This window comes from Mchenga conophoros, linkage group LG2 (genome assembly GCF_057382185.1).
Source record: "Mchenga conophoros isolate Kocher_MC1m ecotype Shallow Benthic linkage group LG2, M_conophoros_male_GT1.1, whole genome shotgun sequence".
NCBI classification, from domain to species: Eukaryota; Metazoa; Chordata; class Actinopteri; order Cichliformes; family Cichlidae; genus Mchenga; species Mchenga conophoros.
The window spans coordinates 6863214-6874275 of record NC_140527.1 but is presented as its reverse complement, the minus strand read 5'-3'; positions in this window follow the sequence as shown (position 1 = coordinate 6874275).

The following is an 11062-nucleotide window of genomic DNA, read 5'->3' as shown; positions in this document are numbered from 1 at the left end:
TGAAATAGGCACTGGAGAGCGAGTCAATTCCCACAGCCAAACTTTACAGCAATAAAAAGCACGTGGTCAATGCCAATACACTGAAAAGGAGTATAGAAAACTTAATAATAATAATAATGACTTTAAAAAATAACATGCTTATGTTACAGGTAAAAGTTTGTCCTCCAAGGATAGGAAGCTGTACCTGGTAACTCTGCTAATTTGAGTTACTGAACAGAACCTGACCATCTGCTGTTGGTGCATTTTTGTGAGCAAAAGTCTTTTAAAAATATTATTATTATGAACGATGGATTTAGATTTAGGTTTTAAAATTGAATTCAAGGCAGAAGTGCCTTAAACCTGAGCTGTTTTAACGGCCGACGGCAGGTGAAAGGCTGCTAAAAGGATTCTGTTTGAACTCTATGAAAAAATGGCCTTGTTGTTGTCTGACTTGTTGTTCTTTTACCTAATCAAACACTTTACAAAACACTTTTTAGGCTTACTCGCTGGAAAAACGTTAGAGAATGAACATGTGGCTTCATATCAGGGACTTGAAAACTCGATGGGTCACACCACAGCGGGTACATGCATCATCATATGACTTTGTCATTTGGCAATAATTAGCAAGTGTGTGTCTTACCATTGAACCCAGTGACTCTGGATGAAAACATACAGTTTCTGGATGCACCTTGCTAAATCTCCCTGTCTTCAAATGTGGTTCAAAATGTTAGTCCAGAACCCAGCAGGTGACGTTCTAGAGGACAAGTGTCAAACACAAGGCCCGGGGGACATAAATGGCCTATTAAAGACTCTAATCTGGCCCACTAAGTGTGTAGATTTTGATCTTTTAACTATATTTTCACAAGATTTATAGCTTTTCCAGTTGAGACAGACTTCTTTCCCCAACCCTGTTACCATATATACGACACCAAAGTAATTAACTATCACTTAAACAATTAAGTGAAAGAAAAGTGGCTGTTTTTCCGCTATCTACTATAGCTATAGACATTGGGTTTTTTCTGTTTTGTTTTTTTGTTCTTTGTTTATTTTACAGTGAGTCTACAATCAAATACTGTGTTTGGGAGGTTTGTTTTGTTTTTTGGGAAATTAACAAATGCTACATGTTTTATAATTACAGAAGAGTGTGGCTGAATTTTTAAAAGCTCGCTTATTTAAATGCTAAAAGGTTAACTGTATAGCTGCACCAAATGAAGCAGTTGCTTGTAAAAAGACTACATTCACATTCACATGGGAGTTTTAAATGGAGATTTTCTCTTTAGAATTTGAAAAATCTCTGTCTCAATGAAGATGCAAAAAAGAAAAGAAAAGGAAAGAAAAAGAAGGAAAAAGGTGGTGATATAACCTTAACTGTAAAGAAATGTTAGCCAATCAGCAGCCAGTAACAACAGAGTGCATGCAACAGCAGAGATTCTGGTGTCAAAAAAGAGAAAAAGATGATTTTCAAAAGCTCTGTTCTTAGTAACCAATAAAACTATTTACATGTACATGGCAAGCCATAAAAGGTAGAACAGAATAGCTGTTGTCCTTGACATTGTGTGTAAATAAAACATGTTTTTGTTCAGAAAAGGGTAAAAACATAAAGACTTTGTTTTTTTACTATACAGGCACACATAGCATTATTTCAAAATTTCATAGCTCATAGTGAGTCTACGCTAGATAGTCGCAACATTGGTGCCCTTAACCAAAATCCCTATGGAGAATATGAATGGGATTTTACTTTCAAGTCTCATTGTTTGAGTTTTATTGTAGAAAAATGTTCACGTCTGGTTTGAAAAAAGTAGATGGCCAAAATACCAAACCCAAGGCTTCAAAAACCACTTTTAAAAGTCTTTTCTACAGTTTGTCTATCACACAAGGTTAAAAGTGAAAATGTTGTTAGATGGTTTGGATTATTTGTAAAAAAAAAAAAAAGAAAAAAAATACACATCTTAATCTTTATCTTCATAGCAAAATCTTAGTTGGACAGAGTGATTCATCTTGTCTGAAGCTTGAAAATGTCAGTGCCCAAAAGCTATAATGGACACAAAGATGTTTTTAAATGACAAGTGCTTAAGTAATCTAATAGCCCAGGCTGCTCTGAGAATAGGTTTTCATTAAGGAAAAGTAAATGTCTACTGAGTTTTATCATACATGAATATATTACAGGCAAGCCTAGTGTGCAGTAATGCAGTTCTGCGTGAATTCACCTATAATGCTAAAATTTTGGTAATTTCCATTTTCTGTATAAAATTAATGCAGTAATTTCAGATACGTTACAAGGGGGAGAAACAATTAAAGGCTGATGTTTTTATATTTTGCATTTGAAAAAAAAATAGCATCATTTTCACTAAATTGTATAATAGAAAAAAACTTGCAAATGTTGCAGATCTCTTAAACCATTAAATTTTATATAGTGAGCACTAGGTGCTGCTATAAGGCTACAAGGTTTACAACATAGGACTGAGCTCTGTCTTTCCATTAGTTGCTGCTGTGCTGCCTGTGCTGAGCCAAAGCGGCATGCCAACGAGACATCCCTGCCTCTCATGAATTATACAAACAAGATGGCCCTAGTGAAGCCCCGATCTGTCACTTCACCTTGATATGACACACACCTCTGCTACTGGGAATAAGTGCTTGGTTTGTCTAGTCTGACATAGGTGTGTGTGTGAAGACACACACACACACACACACACACACACACACACACACACACACACACACACACACACACACACACACACACACACACACACACACACACAGGAAAAAGAGGGTTAGAGAAGCAAATACACACCTTTCCAGTGTTGCAAACAAACGAATTACACCTTCCTTTCCTGCCTGTCTTCCTCTCTCCAGAGAAAATATATTAAAACAAACATGCACACCCACACATCTCCTCCAATGTGAGATGAGGAGAAACTGTGTGGGTGATGGGAGTCAGTGAGGCTGACCAAGTTCAATAGCTGGCTGATACAAAAGAACACATGATAATTATGACCCAGTATCTGGTTAGTTCAGACCTGAAAAAGAAATCCTGCAGCTTCCCAACATTCGACAAACAAACAGAATTAGAGCTGCATCAAAGGAACCTGTGCCAGGTTGAGTATTTGTCAGCAGCTTGGTATCTCATGGCATGAAGTGGACACAGTAATGACAACAGCAGCAACTGCTGTTGCAGAATGGGGTTTATTGGGGCAGTGGTGGTGCTTGTCCAGAGAGGAGAGATGATAACTGATAGGCTGCTAGTTTCAGAGCAAGGACAGGAGTTGGGGAAAAACTACGGCACTGGGAAGACAAATAAGACCAGAACTCTTGTGCCTTGAGGCGACTGGTGTTGTGATTGGGCGCTGTATAAATAAAACTGAATAAGAATTGAACTCCAAAATGAATGAAATGGCAACTTTTTCTTTTAAACTTTAATGATGTCTGTCCTTGGGCCTGAACTACTAAGCAAGTTTAATATACCCACAGTGTCTTTTATGTTATCTGCCTTAACTTAATGACTACCAGGCAATTACAACACAGTAGGTGTTGTAATTGCCTTAACACAGTGGTGTTAAAGTCCTGCGTTAGCAACATATGGTAATTGGCCAAAGCTGGCAACAATGTGTAAGTAACATAATCTTTAATGTTTACCTTTTGATTCTTTTCCAGTGCCTGTTATATTACTTAGATGCTCTGTTATGGTGTATCCGTTCATTTTAGCACCATTCAGTCAGCCACAATCCTGTTGGTTTTAAGAACAGAACAAATATATCATCAGAAATAACTCAAAAAAAATAAACAAGCTTTCTTGCAAATCTAACATAGGGTCAGCAAGTTGCATACCAGGCTTTATGCCCCCATTTTTAGATTTATGTCATAGAGCGTTAGAGAGCAAAGAAATAGCTCTGACATAGCTTGGAGTCAGCAGGAAAAAAATAAGTAAGGAATAAGGTTCCCCCTGCTTAGAATCTGCATCCCCCATTGATGTTGGCTAGAGAAATTCTAAATGTTTAGGCAGTGTGCTAAAATTATAAAGCACTTTAATGTCTGTATAGCACTTTCTACTCCTCAGGAGACACTTCATTTATACTCTTTGATCCACCATCTTGGATGTAAACTGTTCTGGAGCAGGCTGTACATAACAGATAGACTTAACATCCAGGTCTCAGGAGTGACATCACCGCTGCCTTAAACCTGGATGAGACCTCTATGTTTTAAAAAGAAGTCTGATTGTGTAGAAGTCTATAGAAAAAAACAGCACTCAGCTCATTTTCCTGAGACTTTTTAAATACAGCATGATGTTAATTATGTGCATTATGGTCTCCATTAGAATCCAGAATGACAATAAAGGAGATCATGCTTCAGGGTGGGCCTACCTTGTGATTGATAAGTAACTGCCAGATGGGCGTGAATTGTCTCTACGTTCTCAGTGAGCTCCACTCTTCCCTCTTCACATCTGTTTCACAGCAGGATTTCAGTAAGCAATATGTGACATCATAGTAGCTACTTTTATTTTTATCATCTATGCCAAATATGCAGCAAAATACCTTTTTGATGGGAAAAACCTGGAATTAAACTAATTCTAAGCCTCATTGTACAAGCCTCTAATGTTTGTATTATACAGTACCATTGTTTTAGGGGGAAAATAACGTTAGCGGCAGTAGAAGATTTTAATCATGCTGCTTCATTCTCGTGTTTTCAGCTGTGCCCAGTACTGCTTAATATTTCATTTGATCTATTCTGTATAGATAACTTAATCAACTTGTAGTGCTCTGAAAAGTCCGCAGTGGAAATAAAACAATCCCCACTGTGCGTGACAATGTGCATTACTTTCTGCAACAATCCACAGCTCTGTTCCTAAAGATTTCCTCACATCTAAACTGTGGATTGAAGCAGCAGGTGAGGTTGTTTTTTCTATGACCATAAAAAGAAAAATAATTTCCACAGACATATACTGGTCCTAACGTAGCGGGATATATGAAATGTGTCCTTACGGTCTCTGATGTAGCGATTCTTCTCACTACATGAATCTTCCATTAAGTTAACCCGGTACAAAACAGCCTAAAGGGGATGCAATTCACAGTTCAACCAACAGAAAAACAGTGTGAAAAAAAGCTCAGGGTCTTTACCTTTTTAACTTCGTTTTACTCAATTTACATGTTTGCTTTAGAGAAGTGATTTTATTTTCATTTCCAATATTGCTCAGCTCTGCTGGCCTCTTTTAACCTTCCTAACCTCACACATTAAGCTCAGACTTTGTGATGTCTTTTGTCATCCCCGTGCCATGTTTTGTCGAGTAATGTTGATTGCGTGCGTTTGTCGTTGTAGTGCAGCACTTTGTGAAATTTGCTTTTGAAGCTACCTGTAAAAATACAGGATCACATTCATAAGTGGCTGTGCTCTGTTACCTTCTGGAATGTATTCTGTGCGTGTTTGAGCACACCGATGCCTTCAGAAGAGGATTAATACTGTATATAAATTCTGTGGTTATGCATAAAGCCATTACTCATGCATTTTAATGCATACATTTCTTGCTGAACTATTTTATACTTTGACTTGACACCCTACGTGTTCTGCCGTGTTAAAAAACAGAGCTTAAAGGAAAGGTTAGATTGTCTGAGTGAAACATTGGTCTAATGCAGGCTAAATTTGTACAAATATGAGTATTTATACATGCAGCAAAATCAGTTATAGAAAATATATTCTTGTACCTTCTATTTGGGAAGGTTAGTTTGTTAAAGAAGAAAAATGTTGTTTGATGTATGTTCAGTACAGAGCGATATAATGTTTGAATGCCTTTGCTATTCTTCAGCATGTGATAGTAATTCTGAATAAGTTAAACACACACATGAAATACTTGTGAAGACACGTGAAGATAAAACAAGTGTAGGTGCAGACAATAAAGCTACTGGTGTTTTGGCTTATTGTTACACTGTCACATCGTACTGAGATACTTGAATAGAGCAGGGCTCTATCGACTGTTATAACAGAACACCTGTGCTTTTCTTGCAGTGACAAGTTGAATTGCCCACCTCAATCTATTGATTTAACAACAGGTGTGTTAAAGGGCTGCTTATAGCAAGACTGGTGTTCTTAATCTGACACCCGTTTTCCATGTTAGAGAGTCGTACGTTCAGTCGTCAGAACAATTGAGCATTTTACACTAAAATATGGTTTCTACAGCATTTGGATGCAATTTTTAAATTGCTGCAGCATTTGTTTAACTTTTTTGTTAAATTTTTGTGTTTTTAAAACTGTGTTGAAGTGCTGTAATCTCTGTGGGTCTGGACACTGATGTTATACACTGTACATTCCTTGCATAACAGAGTAATTTAAAAGGTGACATTGTCTCAAATCAAATGCCAAAATTTGCAGTGTGCTTTTCCAGCATTACCCAGCACTCAAAGTGCTTTAGACTACAAGCCACATTTTGGTCATATAGCACTTAAATACAGTTATAGCACTTCATCTACCTCAGTAACCACAACATTTTATGCACAGTAGTAATGCTCAGCTCTCCTTAGTGAAAACAGGATACCACAAATAAAATAGAGTGCAGTCTTGACCCACCCCTCATTATTTTGCTAATGGGGGTGGTTGCTTATTGAAACATGCAAACGTACAAAGAAATATATTATGTAAGTTAAAAACTAAATCTATACAGTTCTAACAAGCTTGAAAGTCAATTCTTGGTATCACCACCTTTATTCTTCAGCACACTTCACTTATTCAAGCTTGCCTTTAACCTCTTCAAGTAGTCTTCAGGAGTAGTTGAAAGTCCAAGGGCATTCAAAGCTGCTCTTTGGATGTCGGCTGTCTTTTGTTCCATTCTCTGTCAAGATGATCCCACACTGCTTCCATAGTTTTGAGGTCAGGGCTCTGATTTTCATACATATATGACAATTTGAATCAAAAGTTTCACATTTGGATTCAGTCCATATAATTCGTTACCAGTGATTTTCTGTCAATTTCTTGTATAACTTTGAATGCTTCTGCCTTTTCTCCCAGTTTCCATTCCTTCAAAAGTTTGACAGCTACTCTTCCACTGAGACCATTCCTGCTGAGGCTTCTGCAAACAGGCTTTTTTTCATGGTGTTTGAGGCCAAGACTTAAGATACTGCTCAGGTGTAGATATTTTTGGGGATCTGCCACTTCTTTTGTTAGCACCTTATCCAATTTCCTCAAGAGTTTCAACCTCCTAAGACCTGAACTCTTCCACGGCATGCATTTTAAATTTCTCTTTGATATTTGGGCATATTGGGACCCGATGAATGTAAAAACAAAGAATTACCAGATTTTATTTTATTACCTTATTTTTGTTTTTAGGAAAACTAAGAGCCACATATGAGGATATTCATTTAAAATTTTGATAGAACAGTAGCAGCATAATGTCCTTGTAAGTGGATATCAGGCCCTTGTAGAGGAAAATTGAGTACTTTTTTTTTTTTTTTAGCAGCATAGTGCTTTTTTCCAATTATTTTTTTAAAAGTCAGGTCAAGGCTCAAAAAGCCCAAAGGCGCTATAAGGGTGGCAGCTCACAACAGTTTTTGTTTGTTACATGTTACAACAGAACATAGCTGTCAAACAAAACCCAAACAGTCCTGACCCGCGACAATATGAAACAGGGAAATACCACCGTGTAATCCATTTATTTAAACAATGTAACTGTATTCTAAATACCACCTTTTTAAACGGTAACTGTAACAGAATACAGTTACTGATATTTTGTATTTTAAATACGTAACGGCGGTACATGTATTCCGTTACTCCCCAACACTGGATAGGAGTGACAGAACCTTCTTACTATTACCACCAACTACGGTGTTGGATCAGACCACAGACGGCAAATAAGGTTTGTTTTAGCAGCTATGACAAAAATGACCGTACATCAGTTGAAATGTGAATGTGCTGACTTATTTGTGTAAATGCACCTACGTCATCAACATAGCAAGCATACTGTGGAAATACAGAATCTGAAACACATTGCCAGTGAAAGCAAATGGTGTTATACGGGATTCACATCATCTTCACGCTTACCAGTCTGTTCAGTGACTCACTGTCATTATGTAAGTAACGTAAAAAAAATAACAAAATACTGGAATGGTAATGAAATACAAGTATTACATAAAATCCATCCACAAATGTGAAGTGAAGTATAATACTTCCCAAGTTTCTACAAGTTACTGCTTCAAAGTCTTCTTTTGAGCCCGGAGCAAGAAACACCTCAGATACTCTGATCAGAAAATCTTAGGCTACGTTCACACTGCAGGCAAAAGCGCATCAAATCCGATTTTTTTGACCCTATGCGACCCATATCCGATCATGCTATGACAGTGTGAACGGCGCAAATCCGATATTTTCAAATCCGATCTGGGTCACTTTCGTATGTGGTACTGAATCCGATACATATCCGATGTTTTAGAAAGCGACTGCTGTTTGAACGGTCAAGTCGCATTAAATCCGCCTTTTACGTCACCGACACAAGACAGAAGCCAATTATCAGCGCCCGATAAGACATCGCGAACGCTTCCTGGCCATCCAGTGTAGATGTCAGTGAAACTGTTGGGAAGACAACGTAAACATTTTATTTGTACTGTATAATCTGCAGATTCTGACAGAAATCTACAGCTATCCTTTGAAGCACCGCTCCTCTCTTAAACGGCAATAAGGATCATTATTAGGTTATTTACATTATTATGTAAATAACAAAATAACTTAAAGCAAAAATTGGGAAACGTGAAGACCGAAGCCTTTATATTAAGGGCCATCAGTCAAACAATACTGTTGCTCTGGGTCTAAACAGAGCGCGTTGTGTGTGACATCTTCTTTTGCGCATGCAGGCCGCTTTGAGCGTTCACACTAGAGAGCGTTTGCTGTCGCATTTTATTTGTAGTGTGAACGAGCAGACAAAAAAATCGGATTTGATCAAAAAATCGGAATTGAGCATTAAGACCTGCAGTGTGAACGTAGCCTTAGAGACTTGCTGGTGACACAGAGCTGCGCTAATTCTCTAATCTAGACTAGAGATGGCACGATACCACTTTTTTATGTCCGATACCGATACCGATATCATAAATTTGGATATCTGCCGATACCGATATGAATCCGATATAGTGTGTTTTAATCAATAAAACTGTTTTTTTAAAAATATCTTGCTGCATTTTGTATAAGTTCATACTCAAGTTTAAAACAACAACTACACTAAAGCTATTCTGTTATACCTGTATGCAAAAAAAAAAATATTTATAGTTCAGCAATACTGATCAATCTAATAAACTTAAACCTACACCATCCTCCCTATTCTGGTATTTGAAAGAGTACTTAGCGTAAATATTAAGCAACCTAACTAATAGGGTTCCAACTCCCAGCAACAACAAAAATAAATAAATAAAAAATAGGGAACCACCCCTCACGCTCCACCTCATGATGCTTAATCAACGTAATCAACCTTAATTTGATGCAGTGTGAAAAAAAAATGCACAGAAATCAATTATTTTTCAAGAAATATTAAATAGATTCAACATCTTTCTTCAACAAAATTGCAGACTGTACAGATGGTACCTTCCCAAAGGAAAAAGTACTATAGCTTACTAGGGTATATACATTAGACTTAATAGTTACTATATACAGTAATTGACTTCTATTCATTTTACATCAAATTAAAACTTTGGGTGTCAGATAATTATTTATTAAAAGCTAGACATTTTAAATGAGAATAAGAAAGAAAAGTATGTCTTTGTGCCCCCTTTTCCCTGTTAATGCCCTATCGGCCCCCCTGGCTAAACTTTGCTAGATCCGCCCCTGCACAGTTACCAGCCGTCAGCTACGTAGAAAAAGATCCTCGAGTAGAAAGTAATAATAAATAAATTCTAACAACAGCTGATCAAGCTTAAACGTGCTGCTGTTGTTTAGCCGCTGGTTTCCTCTTTCTGGTGCAAAGTGGGCCAAAAACAAACCAGAGAGATGGACTCGCGACAGAAAAGCCGATCAGCTGATCATTAAGCAGTTTCATGATTGAAGTAGCAGCAAGAAGAGGCAGTCGCTCCATATATCGCTTGTTAAGCTTAACGCAGGAATGCTTTACAAACATTCAGAGATGGACTTACACACTTGCTTTACTTCTCTCGGGGATAACTTTGTCGGAGATGAAATGCCAGGTTGCTAGCGAAGCTCCAAATGCTATCCAGACCACGACAGGTCCCGCATGCCACAGCCGCTCTATCACGTGATGCCTACTGCTCTGACGTGCTAACGTTCTGAGGTGAGTTACGGCGTGTTGCAAGTTTTGTGAGGTGCTTTCGTGATATTTAATGGATCGATTACATTTTTTATTTTTCTCCGATATCCGATCCAGTAATTTAGGTCAGTATCGGACCGATACCGATACGTAATATCGGATCGGTCCATCTCTAATCTAGACAGGTGCCTGGCCTGTCAGAACACAGAAAGTGAGGAAGAATCTCGAAATGCTCGCTAATTGGTACCCAGCCTAAAGCCAAGTGAAAGGGAGTTATAGTAAAGTGATCTACATAAAATAAAAGCACAGTAATTATCTAACTTGTCTGTCTGAGCCGTCAAGAAGTCCCAAATTATAGCAACAAGTGTACTCTCCAATAGCAATGGTGTGGCATTGTTATCTCTATCAATTTATTCATGTAATCCATTTAATTTGATAACCTGTCTGTATCTCTTCCCCTTTTCTTAAAAACACTTCCTTCACAAAGCAATAATACTGCAAGTCCTTGCTTACACAGTGCATTGAAGAGGAGGACTCAAATTGTTTGTTGAAATCAAATTTCAAGTTTCTTCTGTAGCAGATAAAAGGTAAGTGTTTTGTTTTGGGGTTTTTTGTTAAATTGCATCCAATTCTCATAATGTCTTGTAGCTGTGGACGAAACTATGTAAAATCAGTTTTCTGTAGACCTCTTTGCCACTGAAAATTTGACAGCCAGCACCATCTAGCCAAATTGTTTGCAGTGATTCTGCCACTCTTGACAGAGAACATAGATACATCCTCTCACCGGGGTGTCTCCCTCATGGACTTTGATTCTTTTGAGACATAAATCCAGCTTTTTCAGTCATCCCCAGGCTGTGTCAA